The following is a 20,243-nucleotide window of genomic DNA, read 5'->3' as shown; positions in this document are numbered from 1 at the left end:
GTTATTTTTGAATTATTACTATATTCTTATTATTAATGTTTGATCTTGAGTGAGCACATCTTGTTTCATAAGTATAATAAGTTTATAATTTGCCCAATCATTTCAATTTTAATACCAGGGCATCATTAACCTAACAAAATGAGTTTGGAAACTTTCTTCTTCTAACATACTATGAGAAGTTTATATAAACTATCAGTACACTTACAATACCTAATAATAATAACTATTAATATACACAAACTTCCAAAGAATCACATGGGTGGTTGTTTAGAAAGGAGGGAGTTTTGACAGTTTTTATACTTCTTCCTTGTTATTCACTTATCTCTGAGTCACTATAGTTTATATTTTTCTTAAAAATTTTTACATGTCTTCTGAGTTTTAAAATATAAGGGAAGAAAGTTTATTGCACATTGTTATTACTTTTGATTAGCTACTCATATCTTTCATTTGAATTTGTAATTTGTCATCTAATCTACAGATAGCACCCTTTATTTGGCCTGTGCTTTTACCTTTTCAGTTAAGTTGGGCATAGGTTTACCTATTTCATCATTCTTGTTAAATAACTTAAATTTTATTAACATTTTCTTATGGGGCCTTTTGCCTACTTCATTATTTTTTGTTGCCATCTCTTCAATTCCCTTCCCTCTAAATTCTTAATTTTCACTATTATATATTTTAAATTTAATAACTTTGTTATATTTTTAAACACTATATATTGTCCTAATATAAAAATTTAACCTATCAAATTTTCTTTAAGGTCCACCTTAATTGTGTCTGTGAAGTTCTGATAAATAATACTTAAATAATTATTGAGTTACAAATATTTCCTGACTTCTCATTAATTTCCCTTTAACTTACAAATTGTTTATAAGAACCTCCCAACAAACTATCCTACAGAATGGGGGAATATTAATTTTTCCTCATTTCTAAAATATTGCATTGTCTTGAGACTGTTGTCTGTTAACATTTTTACAGTTTGTTGAGATTTACACTGTAACCCTGCACAAGAGAAATTTTAAAAAGAACCTGTGTGTCCATTAAAACTATGTTCATTCTCTGTGCTAAATCCAATCTTCTATACATACTTCTTATAATGCACTCTCCATGGCTTATTCAAATCTCCCATCCTTCACTTCTGGCTGTTTGTTCTGTGTTTCAGAGGGAGGTATATTAAACCTCCTATGTTTGTGGGTTAGCCAGTTTCTCTTTATAGTTTTTTCCTTGGGTATTTCAATTCTTTGTGGTTAGGAGCTTTGAATTGAAAAGATTAAGAAGGTGAGTTAGGAGTTTAGAGAACAGTGAGAGAGGCTGAGGGTGTGCTTATAACAATCAAACCCAGGCCTAGTGCAGTGACTTGAGGCGGAACAAAGTACTCAGATCTGACAAGAGGCAAGCCCATTCCTTTTTATCAATCTCCTCTGTTCGAGTTTTTTTTTTTTTTTTAACCTCTGAGGATGGAAAAACTCTTCTTTTAAATCTGCAAAGATTTTTTGAGATGCTATTTTCAATAAAAAGGGGAGTTCTCCTGCCTTCCTCATTTATATTTCCTCTCTTTCCCACCCCCAGCTCTGTCTTCTGAATCAAATCTTCCTTTAACCTCTATTGTTTATTCTTTTTCTTCTATATTTCCATTTTTCAATTTCTTCTAACCCCTTAAATGATCATAAGCTGGAATTTTAAGATTTTTGTTCATTGCATGTATTGAATAATGCTTATATTTATGCAATTGAAATAATAGTCACTTAATTTAAACATCTATAAATTGTATAAAGCAATAAAAATGTGTCCAACTTTTTTCTATCTTCTCAGGTAGCTATTGTGATATTTTGACATTTATATGCTACAATTGTTTTCTTTTTTCCTTTTGTTCCACAACTAATAATTTAAAAAATCTTTTGAAACATCATGTTCCAAGTGCCTCTATTCTTAATGGGCAGAGGGATTTACAATACCATCTCCTTTCACTGAGTCTACGAAATAGGTGTGATCTTCTTCTAGCTTTGTGTCTGTGTTATAATTGTGAAATATAAAGGACAGTGCATGACTGATTTTTTTCAGAGATTAAAATTTATTTTTTAAACAACAATGGTAATTTACATCTGGGAAAGAAGCTAGTCTAATTGGTGCAAGATCAGGCTGCTAAAATGCAGTGCTTAAATGTGCCAGAGCCAAGACACAAAAGAACATTGTCACTAAAATGTAAAATAGCATATTAAAATTAAATATAAGAGCATCTCTGAGGTTTCTGTCTTTAAGAAGCATTACTATGATAGATGCTTTGTTAAAGCTATAAATTACTTGGGCATTTATGGCTTTATCAAAGAGTAATCATGATATATAGCAATATGAATATGCTTGTCTCTATCATTTCTCTTCTGTTCTTCTAATTATCAAGTTATTTTAGGTATACATGAACACTCCTACATATAAACACTGTTATTTTCCTCGACCATCATGAGATTACATACAAATAGCATAGTTGGACACCGAAGAAAATCCTATAAGACAGTCTAAAGCACAGTTTGTTGCATTTTATGTGGATTTCTATTAAGGTAATTTCTTTAGTAACCCCTATTTGCATCCTTTCAAATAGCAGTAAAATATGACACATCCCATTAAATATTGATGACAGTGTTTCATACACTCTTCAACCCACTTGAGGATTCCTCATTTTATCTACTAAGAACATTCTCTTATGATATCAAGGCAGCAAGTTTTTTGCTGTTAAAATGTTAATTAGATTTTTATAACCATTTTATAGTTCTGCTCTTCATCTCAATTGCTACAAACATATTTATTTACAATTCCATAATGTTCTCATTAATATGCTATGGTAATCTGCCATAGTGCAGAGAAGTTAGCTTAATAACAAGCCATAGAATATGTCCTTAAAGACATCTGTGAAACATCTGTATAACTGTAATGACAAAGAATAACTTTTCAGCCAATTAGATAAAAAGCAGATGATACTTAAGGTCAGCATTCTTTATGACGATAGCCTATCTGCTAACATAACTATTTCATGCACTTAACAGCAATAATTCGAGTTCCTTCTTATGGTTATTTTTCAAGATATATGGTCATTCCAAGCAATAGACATATAGCCAAAAATATCCTGGCATCTAAAATAATAGAGTCGGGCTGGAAAGATGGCTTAGCAGTTAAGCACTTGCCTGTGAAGCCTAAGGACCCCAGTTCTAGGCTCAACTCCCCAGGACCCATGTCAGCCAGATGCATAAGGGGGCGCATACATCTGGAGTTTGTCTGCAGTGGCTGGAGGCCCTGACGCACCCATTCTCTCTCTCTCTCTACCTGCCTCTATCTCTGTCTTTCACTCTCAAATAAATAAATAACAATAATAAACAAAAAAATTTAAAATAATAGTCATATGTTTTTATCTGTAATCCTTTTCCATGACATGTCAAAAACCTGTGTCTTCCTTGCATCAATGAAGTAAGCACTTGTTTCTCATTTCACATAAAACAAGGACATTAAAAGGCAAAGTGACTTGTCCATATATACATAAAAAATAAGAAATTGCCAGGCATGGTGGGGCACGCCTTTAAACCCAGTACTCAGGAGGCAGAGGTAAGGATTGCCACGAGTTCGAGGCCACCTGAGACTCCATAGTGTATTACAGGTCAGCCTGGGCTAGAGTGAGACCCTACCTTGAAAACCAAAACAAAACAAAAATAATAATAATAATAATAATAATAATAATAATAATAAATGGCAGTGGATAGGAGCTGGAGAGATGGCTTAGTGGTTAAATGCTTGTCTACAAAGCCTAAGGACCGAGGATTGATTCCCCAAACACCACATAAGCAACATGCACACGGTGGCACATATACCTGGAGTTTGTTTGAAGTGGCTAAAGGCCCTGGCATGCCAATTTTCCCTCTCCTCCTCTCTCTCTCTCTTTCTCTCATAAATATATTTTTTATTTTTTGAGGTAGGGTCTTACTCTAGTCCTGACTGACCTGGAATTCACTACGTACTCTCAGAGTGGCCTTGAACCCACAGCAATCCTCCAACCTCAGCCTCCCAAGTGCTGTGATTAAAAGTGAGCACCACCATTCCTGGGTTGCTCTCGCATAAATAAATAAATAATAAAATATTTAAATAAAATAAAAGAAAGAACAGTAAAGTTCCATATTATATCAGAACTGATATTCACCTAAATATAATCACCTATTCTTCTAGTTTCTATTGGAAACAGCTATGGATTCTAAGTGACAAGATTTTTTTCTGTTACTTTGGGTAACTCACTAAATTTAATAGAATCTCATTTTTTCCAATGTGTCTAATAAAGTATAAATACTATTTTATTCATTTTATCTCCCCAAAACTTAGCAAAAAAAATCATAGCAAACAGTATTATTTAGCTGGTAAATTGGATGGACATATAATGAGCTTTGCAAAACCATAGAACACTATGTACTAGGGTTCTCCTATACATGAGGAAACTCATTTGCAGAAATACTCATGCTGTAGAACGAAGCAGGATAGATTAGTTTTCTATTAATGATGTAACAAATTACACCAAACATGGTAGTTTGCTAATAACACAGAGTTATTTATCATTATGCAGTTGTGTGAGTTAGTTCATTACAGTCTCACCAGTCTGAAATCAAGACTTTAGCCAAGAGCTGCATTCCTTTTTGGAGAATCTATGGGATACTCCTCTTTTATTTCTACTGTTCTAGAAGCCACTTAAGTTATTTTGTTGTTTTTTTGTTTGTTTGTTTTTTGTGTGTGTTTGTCTGTTTTGATCCCCCATCTTCAAAACCAGCAATACTGCATACTGCAATGACTTTAAAAAGGCAATACCACACACTTCAATGATTTTTTTAAGCTTTGGGCTGGACAGTTGTCTTAGCAGTTAAGGTGCTTGCCTACAATGAGTACAGATGCAGCTTCAATTTCCTAGTACCCATGTAAAGACAGATGCACAGGGCTATATATACAGCTAGAGTTCCTTTGCAGGGCTAGGGGCCCTGGCATGCCCATTTTCTCCATATGTATCTGTCTCTTTCTATCTTTCCCAATCTCAAATAAATTCTTAAAATAAAAACACTAGGAATAACAAGAAATAAAGGCAGCATTAATGTTACCTTCTCATTGCTTGGACAAACACCTGACCAGAAGCAGCTTACAGGAGGAAAGGGTTTGTTTCAGGCTTACAGATTCCAGGGGAAACTTCATCATGGCAGAAGAAGCTGACTTACTTCATCATACATCTACAGCAGAGAGAGAAAGAGCAAATAGCCAATGTCCAAGCTGCTTGTCTCCACACCTAGTGGGGCTGGACTCAAGATTCTCCCCCCGTGACACTCCTCTAGCAGGGCTCTACTTACTAGAGACTTAAGTAGGAAGCTTTATCTTAATCAATATTTCCTGAGTCTATGAGGCCATATTTACATTCAAACCACCACAGGCAACATAATAAAGACCACAGTTAACATTTTATACAATATTGAAAAGTTGAAGGTTTTTTTTTTTTTTTCTCTAAGAATAGCACAGCAAAGATGACCATAACTTCAAGTAAACATTATACTGGAAAACCTGGTTGAGACAATTAGAAAGAACTGGAAAATATGTTATCTGTTCACACATCTCATGGTCTCAAATACAAAAGAACCTATAATAACAAAGAAACAATTTGGAAATATCACAAGATATAAAATTATCATACAAGGGCTAGAGGGTTGACTTACTGGTTAAGACATGTATCAGCAAAGCCTAATGATGCAGTTCAATTTCCCAGTACCTATGTAAAGCCAGATGCACAAAGAACAAGCACCTAGAGTTCATTTGCAGTGGCTAGAGGCCCTGGTGCACCCATTCTCTCTCTGCCTCTTTCTCTGTTGCAAATAAATAAACAAATAAAATAGTTTAAGATGTCACAAAAAAGTCCATTACATTTATTTTCTGTCTTTTTAATTATTACTTTTCCATTTATGACAATTTCATACATGTATACAATGCATTTTTGTTTCTTTCATTTTCCTTCTCTCTTAACATTTTCCCTCCAACTGAAACCCTTCTTGGACTGAGAGATGGCTTAGTGGTTAAGGTGCTTGCCTGTGAAGCCTAAGGACCAAGGTTCAATTCTCCAGGTCCCACGTAAGCCAGATACGCAAGGTGTCACATGGGTCTGGAGTTAATTTTCAGTGGCTGTAGGCCCTGGTGTGCCCATTCTCTCTCTCTCTCTCTCTCCATCACTCTGTCTCTAATAAATAAATAAAAATAAAAAATAAAGAATCCTTCTTATCCCTTTTGAACCCCATCCTAATTCCATGCCTCATTTTTATTTTAGTTTGACCCACAGACTTAAATTAGGAATGCTTGCATAATCATGGGTTGGAGGTTATTTACTGGAGAATAGGCAACCTGCCAGTGGCTATCCGTACCCAAAGGACATGGCTTTCCTTATCACAGCTGTCATCAGCTTTCAGTGTTTTCTCTAGGAGGTGTGGGGTCTCATAGTCATCTCCTAATCTCTGATGAGATCTTGATAGGTTCAGTCATGTATAGGAAACTCCATATACTATTAGTCCATAAAAGTAGTACATTTTTTGTTTACATTCTAAACAATCGTACCAAACTGCCTGTATTTGCTGAAAAGAAAACTTATAAATTAAATAAAAAATAAATAAATAAGCTAAAAAAATCAAAATGACATCAGCCTCTCTTCTGTGAATTAATTGAAGCATATGGACAACCTCAGGCCATCATAAGACACTTAAAGCAGTGCTATACATTCTATTGTCACACACACACATTCCTACTCTCCCCTTTCTCTTCTTAAATATTCTCTCATCTTATACATATATTTTAAATCTAGATTCTACATAGAAAAGAAAATGTATAATATTTATATTGCTAAGCCTGGCTTGTTGTGATTAACATGATAGCCTCCAGTTCTATCCAATTTTGTGCACAGCAAACAACATGCATGGAATTAGCATGATTCTAATGTACACTTAAGTAGTTATGATGCCAGGCATGGCCACCTGGAATCCCAGCACTTGGAAGGCAAGTGAATAATGAGTTCTAGGCCAGCCTGGACCATGTAGCAAGGCACTGCCAAAGAGGGGAAGAGTAAGGTGAGAAATTTTGCATTTTATATGTATTATCACAACTTTTTAAAATCACGAACATCAGTATATCTCTAACCGTTCTGATGGTCTCATCTGCTTCTGATTTTCTTCTGCTTCCCTCTTCCACTATCAAGGAACCTTGTTCTTATGCTGGTCCAACTGAGATGATCTCCCTGTTTTAATTTCTGTTAACAGTGGCCTGCTAAATTACTCTTTTTTATGCAGCCTAACACATTCACATGTTCTGCAGAGAAACAAGTGAAAATCCAAACTGATCATTATTCAGTTCATAATCTCTGTAAATAAATTCCCATTCAGACAACTTCTTCCACTTCTCTTTAAATATGAACATATTCAATTTTTTTAAACTGAGCACTTTTACTCCTTATATTCCCTTAAGTACTAGTTCAATATAAAAAAATATGAATACCCTAATTTACTATGCATGAAATTCAAATAACAGCAAGAAAACAAATAACTAGATTTTAAAAGAAGCAAAGGGACTTCTGGGTAAGATGGCTGTTTAGATGCTTCACTAAGTGAAACTTGGTGAGAAAACAGGCATGATAAGACCTAATCAACTTTTTTTGCAAGAGGCAATATCTACAGATGAACTTGTTAAGCTGGGTAAGATAAGCAGGCAAGGGAGACTGGGAATCATGCCGTGGCAGAACCAAGCTTCTCAAGTAAGGGCAGTAGAAACCCCCCAGCAAGCACTTGTCCACACACACACACACACACACACACACACACACTGTCCTGTAGGAAGGTCTGTCAGGAGCTAGACACATACTTGGCAAAGAAGAAAGAGAAGTTATGGGAAATTGAAATCCTCAGTGAGGTAACCACAAGGTAATGACTTACAACCATTCTCTCTCCCTCTCTTTCTGTCTCACTGTCCCTCTCCCTCTCCCCCACGCCACACACACACTTGCACCTTGTAATACTAAGGCTACTGATGAAGCCAAAGGTTCTCACTCACCTATTCTGAACAGGGCACCAAGTCAAATCACCAAAGAGGGACCTGAGAATTGTACCACTCATCTCAGTGCTGAACCAGAAACTCCCTCTGAAAAGGTAAATGACCTAAACTCCACTGGGACAATACATACCCCAAATCATGGTCTACAGGTTTGACCTGGAATTACAGAGTGCACCTCTCCCATCAGTGAAGTTTGCTATATGAAACATCACAGGGACAGAATGGAAAACTTATCTCAGCAAGGAAGAAATACTGACTGATACATTTGTAATATAATTTAATTTTATTACACCTTGCTTGTTAGTTGGGTATTATCAATTTTTGCCATTACTTAACAATTTTTAATTTTTTTAAATTTTTTGTTCATTTTTATTTATTTATTTGAGAGTGACAGAAAGAGAACGAGGCAGATAGAGAGAGAGAGAGAATGGGCATGCCAGGGCTTCTAGCTACTGCAAATAAACTGCAGACGCATGCACCCCCTTGGGCATATGGCTAACATGGGTCCTGGAGAACTGAGCCTCAAACCGGGGTCATTAGGCTTCACAGGCAAGCACTTAACTGCTAAGCCATCTCTCCAGCCCAATTTTTAATTTTTTATTTCAATTTTGTAAACATCCATGAATGTGTGTGTGAGAGAGAGAGAAAGAGAGAGCAAGGAACAGTCTTAGCTTAGTTTGTATTTTGCTCAGTTGTGTTTTCAGGTTGTTCTGTATGTTTCTCCATTCTGTTAACCCTTAGCCACTCTCAACAATTCCTCCCACATAGAACTCACCAACTTTCCCTCTCATTTCTACCTCTTTTCTTCTTTCTCTCTTCCTTGTCCCCTTGTCATAATACTTCTTATCTATAACCTTCTATTGCTTTGATGATCTAAAATTTGTGGACCCTTACAGTATCCTCATTTTGCCTTTCCAGCTATTTTTCACACCTTGATTTTTTAATTGATCTAAAATGAATTCTTTTTTTTAATTTAATTTATTTATTTATTTGAGAGCGACAGACATAGAGAGAAAGACAGATAGAGGGAGAGAGAGAGAATGGGCGCGCCAGGGCTTCCAGCCTCTGCAAACGAACTCCAGACGCGTGCGCCCCCTTGTGCATCTGGCTAACGTGGGACCTGGGGAACCGAGCCTCGAACCGGGGTCCTTAGGCTTCACAGGCAAGCGCTTAACCGCTAAGCCATCTCTCCAGCCCTAAAATGAATTCTTATCCTTAGTGGAATTGGGGCAGGAGCTAGAATGAGAATATGACCAATATGAAATATGTTCATATAATAAAGTTCTCTATTAAAAAAATTGACCATGGAATTTACAGAGAGTTCTCAAAAGAAGAAATAGAATATAAGATAAATGACCAAGGAATATTTTTTAAAAGTGTTCAACATCTTTAGGAGCCATTAAAGAAATGAAAATCAAAATCATTTTAAAACTCCGTTTCACCCCAACAAGAATGCCTATCATGAAGAAAACAAATGACAACAAATGCTGATGAGAAGGTGAGGAAAGGAGAACCCCTATTCACTGTTAGTGAGAGTGTAAATTGGTATAGGAAATAACGGTGGAAGTTTCCCTAAAAATGAAAAATAGAATTACCATATGACCCTGCTATACCCCTCCTGCGCACATACTCAAAAACTTTATTCTTATTGCTTATTGCTGCTCTGTTCATAATTACAAAGAAATGGAATCAACCTAAATGTCCATTAACTGATGGATAGATAATGAAAAAGTGGTACATATACACAATGGAATTTTATTCAGCCAGAAACAAAAGTGAAATTTGGAGGAAAATAGATGAGGCTGGAAAATATTATGTTAAGTGATGTAAACCAAACAAGTACTGCTTGATCTTTCTCATATGTGGATCCTAGCTTCCACGTTTTTAAATTTGTACTCATTGGGGAATGGTTATATGTATACCTAAGAAACCAATAAGGAACTCGTGAGTGGACAAAAGATGAGGAAGAGAGCAGTACAATACATGTGATATGAGAGTGGAAGGGGTAATATTGGGATGGTAGACAGGGAGGTAAATGAGAGGAAGGAATGTGGAAGGATCAACCAGAAAGTCTTAAGGAAACTGGCCTTTGTTACCCAGTTGCAAAAATTAAATTCTTGAGGCTGTGGAGATGGTTTATCAATTAAAGGCACCTGCTTGCAAATAATACTATCCAAGTTTCAATTCCCCAATGACCACATCAAGCCAGATGCAAAAAGTGGTACATGCATCTGGAGCTCAGTAGCAGCAGCAGCAAGAGAGTTGGATTTATTCAATCTCATTCTCTCACTTTTAAATATTTTTTTGAGACAACCCAAACAGACTGGCCTTTTTTAATGAAAGAGAGTGGGGGAAGAGAATTGGCATGCTAGGGCCTCCAGCCACTGTAATCAAACTCGAGATGCATGTGCCCCCTTGCGAGGATGTGAAACATTGCTTGCTTGCATCACTGTGCATCTGGCTTATGTGGGAACTGGAGAATTAAACATGAGTCCTTAGGCTTTACAGGTAAGTGCATTAATTAACCACTAAGACATCTCTTCAGCCCTTAAATAATTTTTAAATAAAAATGCATTTCAAAAATAAGTCTTTAAATGGATATTCTAAAGCTGCTCTCACAAGCCATATGATTACTAAATAAAAATCCTTGCTGGCTTTAGAGGCCTATGAAACCCACACAACCATGCAGACTATTGCTGTTGCTATTGCTTGTCTACCAGAACTAAAGTCCCTATACATGCTTTGGTTGTAGGACTTAGCAAATCCAGTGGGAAGAGAACAAGAAGCTTCCTCCTTGCTGACTAGCTTTTGTAGTACTTAATGATATTGGGTGCTAAAGAACTGTCATCAATAGTCATATTCAGCTATGGGCTCTATATTACTAACCTGTCTGACAAAATGTACCTGCTGGTGAAACAGTGCCATGACTCCTTTGTGGATAACCATCTGCTTTCTGATTATATTTGAGGCCAGGTCCATATAACACTATTCACTTGGGCGGCTATAAACCTAGTCAAGCATTCATACCTGGAGAGGTTATAGGCCTTAGTGGGGGCTACTGCTGTTGTTTAGCTAAATAGACCCATGTCAGCTACATTCTAAATATTTATGTTTATGCCCATAGTGTTAGAAGACAGAAATTGGCTACCAGCTCAGGGTAACAGAACAGCAAAAGTAATGGTTTTGTATTCCTTGGCTAAAAGCAGGAAAAGTCACTAAGCTTATAAAAAGCTGGTTGTTAAAACCCTCCAGGAAAGATCTCTAGATTAAGCTTGCTCCCTTCCTAGAGCACAGAAACTCTGATCCCTACCTAAAATTACTGGAAAAGCTGTAAATTCTGGTCTTTGTCCATAGTAACCTGCCAACCTGGTCTTCCTCACATAGCCACTCCCCATGAAAAATCCAGAGCTGGGTCTCAAGGTGGACTTCTCAAACCCCCTCTTTCCTCCATGGGTAAGAGCTCCACCTTGCTTCATTCTCTTATGTTCTAAGCTTAAGACCTCTTCTCTTTGTCCTCCTACAGCTTTAAACTGTAATAAAATTTGTCTGAACCTTATCTTCTGGTCAGTGGATTTCTTTCTTCAAATTCATAGGACAAGCACCTGGGAACATCCAAATTATTGGTGCACAAAGAACCCAAAATTCCTGTATCAGTAGTTTAGGGCTACTCTCACCTTGGAGAGAGAAGCTTCTTTTGGCAGTGGGTGGTGGTTAATAATCAAAACTGGCCTAAGTGCTGAGAATAAGTGACTGCTGAAAGCTCAGCCCTTACATGGGTCATCCATATCACTCTAAGGCTTAGGGAACTAGCCACAGAGGAAGTGAAAAGAATGTAAGAGCTAAAGGAAGAGGTGGGGGCTGCAGAAGGCTGCATGACATGGCCCTTATACTCTGGACTACCTGACCCTGTGATCACCTGAACCAGGCCTACACAGGACTGTACTGATCAATGTTATTTCATGGAGGAGTAAGGGGATCACAAGGTGCTACTGCTTCCTGAGGACTTAGAGGCAGTTAATGGTTGCTGAGGGACTGAGACACATTTTCCTCCATTGTGTAACCACTAATAAGTTGCCCATATTCCTGTAAATAATCCCTTACCCATATACCTGCAAATAACCCTAATTATTTACTGAGTCTCAACAAAAGAAAAAAAAAATGGAAGAAAAAGGGGCAATAGTTGTGAAGAGAAAGGGTATCTGTCAGCAGGAGTTAGAGGGTGACGGCCACCTGAGAGGATAACGGGCCTGAAGGCGGTCAAAGTTCACTGCACACATATATGAAGCACTTTGTTATATGTAATCCACATAGGCTAATACTTTTAAGACTGGTTACAAAACAGTGAACAATTTCCATCAGTGTTTCTCAAAAGAAGACATAGAACACCTGAAAAATGCTTGAACACAGTATTCATCGGAGAGATGTAAACCAAACCACAGTTATCACCTCACATCTGTTAGAATGGTTATTATCAAAAAGACAAAAGGTATCAAGTATTGGAGAGATTTAGATTTAAAATAAAAGAATATTTAGACATTATTTATAAGAATGTAAATTAGTATAGCGTTGTGGAAAAGAAGATGGAGTTTCCTCAACCAAAACTGAGTATTAAACTATTATATGATTCAATAGCCTCAATTCTGGGTATATATCCAGAGGAAACAAAATCCATATACCAACATGATATGCATACTGCCATGTTCACTGCAACATTATTTAGAATACCAAAGTGTTTATCAATGGATAAATAAATAAATAAAGCATGGCAGCACACAAAAGCACCCTATTCAGCCTCAGAAAAGAAGTCAATATGAGCAAACTAAAGGAAATTATGCTAAGGGTAATAAACCAAATACAGGAAAACAAGTATCACAGGATCACAATCATTTGTACAATCAAAAAAGCCAAACTCAGAAAAGCAGAGAGTAGAATGGTGATTACCAGAATCTTGGGAGTTGTGGTTGGAACAACAATGGTAGAATGTGGGGAGATGCTGGCCAATTGGAACAATGTTTCCTTTAGAATGCGTAACTTCTGGAGATCAACTGGATAGCATGGTGACTATAGCTAATAGTAATATGCTGTGTCATTTAAGATGCTAAGAAAGTACATCTAAAATGTTCTCACCACACACATAAAAACAATGAAGGGACTGATGTTAATCAGTTTGGTTGTGGTAATCATTGTAAGGTGTACATATAAATTAAACATCACATTCCATACCTTAAATATATATAAGATATACACAACAAATCATTTTTAATTATGCCTCAATAAAGCTGGAGGGAACAGAAAGGGGTAAAAGACATTTTTAATATTTTATTTATTTATTTATTTGAGAGAAAGAAAGAGGCACAGAGAGAGGGTGTACCAGGGCCTCCAACACTGCAAATGAACTCAAGACAAACGCGGTCCCTTGTACATCTGGCTTACGTGGGTCCTGGAGAATTGAACTGGGATCCTTTGGCTTTGAAGGCAAATCCCTTAACCACAAAACAATATCTCCAGCCCTGGTAAAAGACTTTTTAAAAAGCTCCAATGTCAGTAACTATTAATATTTTTATAGTTGAACATTAGTATGTCTACATGCATTCTCTTTATTCTACCCAAATAAAAACACAATAAAATTTGTGGCAAAGAAACAAGTTTTCTGTCATGACTTTACAGTCATTTTCCTGTTTTTTTCTCTGTGAATGAACCTATGAATTGGGAACACTTTTTATGAATTAGTAGATTATTTAGAATGAGCACGCTTGTAAGAGCATAGCTATGCATGCCACTCATCCCATCACAATCTCTATCCTCCCATTAAACTGATCTATCCCAGAAATCAACAGTCATAAGGAGGTAGTTGGCAACTGGGTGATCAACACAAATACAGAACATTTCCAATGTCTGAGTTTCACCAGTCTGAAGTAAAGAGTATATAGTGCACATTATGCACATAACAGATATATAAAAATTGCAAGTTCACCCTAGTTACAAAATTCACTTCAGTTGTTCAGTTTTCCTTTTAAATGTTTTGTTTCTCATGTTCATGTAGCCTACAGTAGGTATTTACTCAACATGTTTCAGAACTGTTTATTTTTTATGGTTATGAATAGAAAGGGTGATTAAGTCAGACTGTTGAGATATAACGAATCATTTCATAACATTTCCTTTCAATGTGGGTTTATTTAAAAACCAAAGAAAAGGTATACAGAACTGGTAACAATAGCAAATGAAAATAGCTCAGGGAATTTCGGAATTATTTTAACTCCACAATTTTTTTAAGGCAGATGACACAACAGCATTACCCATCAGGCTTTGAGAAGTGGTGGAACTCCATAAAAGGAGAGGAGTTTCTTGAAACTCCATAATGTTGCCAAAAGAACAAAGCAAACCCAGTTATTGCGGGACCCCCACAAACTGGACTGAAGTTGCTAAGACTAGGTTGGGAACACAGCAGCTGCGGACAACGCTGAGGAAACAGTTACTCTTCCCTTCTTGGAGTCCATTTGTCCTCATATTTCTTCAGTTCAAAGTGACTGAATGTCTATGGTCATGGACTCAAAATCCAGCTGGATTGAGACAGAGCCACAGGGTAGAGCTCATCTTTTTCAGGTTCTGATTTGAATGCTTTCATTCTTCCATCATAATGAGGCACTAAGTTTCCAGCTACATGCTACCACATTTACTTTTCCTGGTAGATTAACTAGAATATCAGAATTAAAAAAAAACAAACAAACAAAAAAAAAAAACAACTGCATACTCTCCCCATGCAGTTCAGTCAGTATTTCTTTTAACAAGAGATATTGGTTCATTTTCAGTTCCCTTCCACTACAAAGGCTTCTGAATATTCTTTGAGGTGCTTGTCTGTCATCATTGGACAGAAATAAAAGAATGATGATTATGCCAAGAGGAGGAAAATAGCATTACTTAAATAATTCACCTTTATGTCATGTAACCACACGAGCTCTAAAGAAAACATGGAGAACAAAGGCTGGATGACACCTTCACATGCTGGTGAGAACTTAATCTCAGATTTCCCTAAAAGCCTTTTATCTTCTCCCACCCTTACTTCCTTTCCCCAACTGACCCAATTTAATGCTACACAATCAGGTCGACTCAGTGGGAAATACAGGAGGCAGAGAAAAATAGATTACTGTTCTTTCAAATGGAGAGAGAAAGCCAGGACCTAAGAACTAGGACTTGGAAGACATGAATTTAAAATCAAAATAAAAGGGAAAGTAAGGGATGTTAGAAATAAAGGATAGATCTTTTCAGATGAAGGAAGAAAATACTTCTGATATATTTTCCTATTACTTGCATACATCCTTGAATTAATTATAAATTATTCATGCAGCACTAAGAGCTGACATATAATGAGGACCCACTACATAGCAGCACTTTAGCCTCATCCCCTTACCCTACTATAGAAGTTAGAAAACAGAGTTTAAGGCACTTGATCACGTATAGAAAAGATACAATATGAGCTCAGGCTCTTTTTCTGGGCTGCTAACTGTATTTCTTCAGTTAAGTACAAACTTTTGTTCTTCAGAGGATATATAAAACATAGTCATCAGAATTACTTAGAACTCTTGTTAAAATAATATCCTGGTACTCACCCCAAAACCATGGGATGATAGCCTATGGAATTGGAGCCCAATTGCATTTTAATAAACTACAAAGGGGCTTTCTAAATGATATATAACACATAAGAAACAATAGGTACTAGGCATAAAAAAATGTAGGAAAGCTAATTTCAGAATTTTCTGCATGTGGGTTCAAATCCTTATTTTCTAATTTACTAGTTCAGTCTCTTGACCAGCCACCAGTTTCTATAGAGTCCTGGGCCTGTTCCTAGCTATTGGTCTGTTAATTTTTCACACTCACAGGAAAGATCAAAAGGATAGATGGTCTAAGGGGCAGGTGATACAGAAATAACTGCTCTGAATGTGCTATCACCCAATATTAATTTGAGTTCTATTAGCTCAGCCACGACAATATGCAGAACAACAAATGATGTGAGGTGTGCACAGCTTGGCTTTGAACAGGCATAAGGAAATGACCTGGTGTCTTGAATTTGATGGTCTCTTGAATATTAAACTTCTTCACCTGTCTTCCCACTCACTCTTTTATATATCACAATATACTGGCACAGTCCTTTCTCTTAATATGGTGTACATCCATCCTATCCTGCTGTACCATTTCTGGGAAAAATGAGGAATAGATGGAAACAAGGAACTGATAAACACTCCAAAGAATATTGGGTAGTAAATTACTTCACTGTGCACAGGGAACATGGAGCTTAAAAGAGTCCACTAGGCCAATATTTATCTCAAATCAATTTAGCTACACTAAAGTTGATGGCAAGATTTGCCTCAAAATATAGATAATTGGCCTAGAGGTAGAGGGGAGATTGATCATAAAATTACTCTGTATCAGTTTCTCTTTGAGTGCTGGGAAGCTAAAATTGTAATGGTGTGAAGAAAAAGCAAAAAAGATACTCAGTGTTTGAATAATAAAATTTACTATAGAATGTTGGATAAGTATCTACTCCAAGAAACTTCTGTTACTCAAAAAAAAAAAAAAAAGTCAAGTATTGGCTCAAACCCAGTAGATTCACAAAAGGCATGGCTGGAAACATTTCAAGTATACCCAGGATTTACTAAGACACTGCACAGCTCTTGAACAGAGCTTTTCATTTTATAATAATTCAAATAAGACAGCTATGTCCTATGAGGAAGGGAATTCCAAATTATGAGTGTTGCTTCTTAAATAGCTGAAAAAAAATCACCTCCAAAGAGTTTGCAGGGAGCTTCCTCAGACTTCTCCTTGATCAAAATAATACATTATTAATCAAAGGTGAGCTCCACAGGTATAGCAAGATATTGGTGTCATTCATTTGTACCCCTGACTTTGAAACCAGTGTCTGAAGAACACACATGAACAAGGGACGGACAGTTAAGATTTCTAGGTGGGTTGCTAAGTTGACAAGTCATTGTAGGTATGACATTTGTGATTGTTCTTAGTCAGAGTTGCAAATGATTCTCAAAATGCCAGACAGATAAATGATAGCTTCTTAACCGACTTCATAATTGGAAAGTTGTAAAGGGAATTAGAAAGGACTAAGACTTAAGTTTAATTGGTTTGGCAGTAAACTATTTTAAACTGTACCTCAGTGTTGACTGCATGTGATGCTTAAAAAATTTTCAAGCAAGCTTAGTTTAAAAATTGAATTGTGGGCTGGAGAGATGGCTTAGCGGTTAAGCGCTTGCCTGTGAAGCCTAAGGACCCCGGTTCGAGGCTCGGTTCCCCAGGTCCCATGTTAGCCAGATGCACAAGGGGGCGCACGCGTCTGGAGTTCGTTTGCAGAGGCTGGAAGCCCTGGCGCGCCCATTCTCTCTCTCTCCCTCTCTCTGTCCTTCTCTCTGTGTCTGTCGCTCTCAAATAAATAAATAAAAATTAAAAAAAAAATGAATTTTTTTTTCTTGTTAATCATGAATGGGGCAACATTCTACCTAAAAACTTAGAAAAGGCACTTTCCTAGATCTAAGCAGAGAAGGAAGACTTTGTAGGTAGAAAGGTACCAAAAAATCATACACAAGGCATAAAAATAAGACTGGTCATTTCAAAAGAAAAGACTTCTTATCTTGCCAGAACTAGTAAATGAGGTCCTTCCAAGTACTTGCTATGAACCTTATGTTTGTTTGTTTGGGGGTTTCAGGGTGTTTTTTGTTTTTCTTGTTGTTGTTTTGGTTTGATTTGGGATTTTTGTTTGTATTTTGGAATACTAATCTGATCATGAGCCAACTAAGAGTAATGGACTCTATTCATTTGGGTGTATCTATCTCGTTTAGTGCAGGAGTGCCACCAAAAATCATGACTCCCCTTCATTAGAATAGCTTGCAATTCTCAAAGACAGAAAGAAAAGTGGTTTTTCAATGAGTGCATTGAGGTGGGGCCTTTGGGAATGATGACAGAGAGTCACTAGTTTATTGGCCATCAGCACACATTCCTATCTCCCTTAGTGAGCTAAGGGGCAGAAACTAAAAGGCATGAGAAGTATGGCAGTTTTTCTCCCTCAAGTTGTCCACCCTGATTTTCTCTTTGTTCTCGGTTTTTATCCACATGGCACAGTAGGTTAGTCAGACAAGAGATCAAATTATGGAATCAGAGTCTCCAGTTTTCTGGGACCAAGGAATCCACCAAGTAACCCAAAGCTACAGGTATAAGCCTGGACTGGTTCTGCTTCAGGACAGGAGGCAACACTTTGTAATGCAGTCTTGTTTCAACATGCAGAAGCCATCATCATCTTTATTTATTCACCATGTCTTCTAAATGTAATAATAAAACCAAACCCAGCTGGACTCTCTGGAAGCACTGCATTTTTTCTTTATTTTTTTTTTTTTTAGCTGAACATTAGCAGTTTTCAAGGAGTACATATTTAATGAAACTATTGTTGTTTGCCTAAAATGCATTCTGATAATAAAGTGTCTTTGCTGGAAGATTTCATTTCAGCTGTATTTACCTGTGGACTGATGGAAAGGCTTCGTAGCATCCTAGATGTGGAGTGGCTCTGGAATACAAATGAGTGCTGGCGGGGGAGGGGAGGCAGCCTGTGCTGGGCTTCAGAGGCCCAGATCCCACTGACTTCATTGCTCACCACTCAGCAAATCAGAAAGGGACAAGAGCTGTAGTATGGAGCTAAACGTTTTGTTCTATTCTGATTTAATCTCAGCACTGGGATGCCAAAACAAGCCTTAGGTGGAAGAACTAACAATGCATTCAGTGTCTACCAGACGGAAGTGCTGGGTTATCTTTTAGGAAATCCCCTCCTTCCCATAAGAGAACAAAGAGGGAAAGTGCACGGTTCAAGCTGCAGCGGAAGCTGGACTTGGACTCCACGTCCCTCCCCCACCTAGGGTCAGTTTCTAAATGTTGTTGTGACCAAAATAACTCCCGAGTTTTTCCTAGGCTCACTTGATGGATATGTGAAGAGATTGTGATGTCAATAAATTGTTAGACACAGCAAGATAGGGTCTGTTGAAAACCATGGGCTGTTCTGTTTGGCCATCAGAGTGTCTCTGTTCAAGGTTCATTATCACTACTGAACAAGCCCACAGTCTGCGGCTGATTGGAGGTAAAGCTCCCCTTTACCACTGGGTTAGAAAGCTTGAGATAGGCCCTGGCCAGGAGCTGTTATCTTTATTGTGCAGAATGACTGAGTTCGACTTCTGGATCAGTGGGTTGGGACGTGTGCTTGCAAAGAAGTGAACGGTGCTGTTGCTGTGAAGGAAAAGCTGTCCCGGCAGCTTAGGTTAGATGTGAGGCAACAGAGTAGAGGGAGGAGGGGAGGCTTGTCAACTGATGCAGCTAATGGACAAAGATAAGCCTTAGATCATAAATCAGCTTGTAGCTACCACCTATGGCTTCCAAAGGGCACCCTTGTTTCTTACCGTACCACCAGCTCATTAATACCAGTCGGTAGTCATTACAGGTGGTACAAGAGAGAAGATAATTTGCATATTAAGTAGTTAATCGTGGATCCCACTGCATTTCAATTCTCAAAGGCATGTCTTTCTAAAACACTTCAAGGGCACAGTTCAGGTTCATGTCGATACATTAAAGTTTTTTTTTTTCTGTCTATAAAATTGTGCTTGTTAAAAGTTATGATTTCCATACAATTGTAAAGGATGTTTCAACTGGATCAACCCGTGACCCTTTGCCTGAGTTGAGATGAGAACTTTTCCAACATGAATGAATATTTCCACTGATGCCCTACCAAAGTTAATGGTCACAATGTACATGAAGGCTCACATCTGAGAGTTCTCAACAGAGATGAGCATGAATAGTATTAACTTTTGTAATGCATGATGATAAGAATCAATTAATTAGCATCATATATAAAATGATATTAATAGAGTTTTCTTATTTTGAGAGTTTTTTATGGCCACTGGGATAGCCTGAGTTACTTTAAAAAAATATTTTATTGGGAGCTGGAGAGATGTTTAGTGGTTTAGATGCTTGCCTGCAAAGTTAAAGGATCTTGGTTTGACTCTCCAGGACCCACATAAGCCAGATACGCAAGGGGGCACATGCATCTGGAGTTCCTTTGCAGTAGAAGGAGGCCCTGGAGTGCCCATTCTCTTTCTCTCTCTCAAATAAATGAATAC

The sequence above is a fragment of the Jaculus jaculus genome, chromosome 7 (assembly GCF_020740685.1).
Source record: "Jaculus jaculus isolate mJacJac1 chromosome 7, mJacJac1.mat.Y.cur, whole genome shotgun sequence".
NCBI lineage: Eukaryota > Metazoa > Chordata > Mammalia > Rodentia > Dipodidae > Jaculus > Jaculus jaculus.
This window is presented reverse-complemented; position numbering follows the sequence as displayed.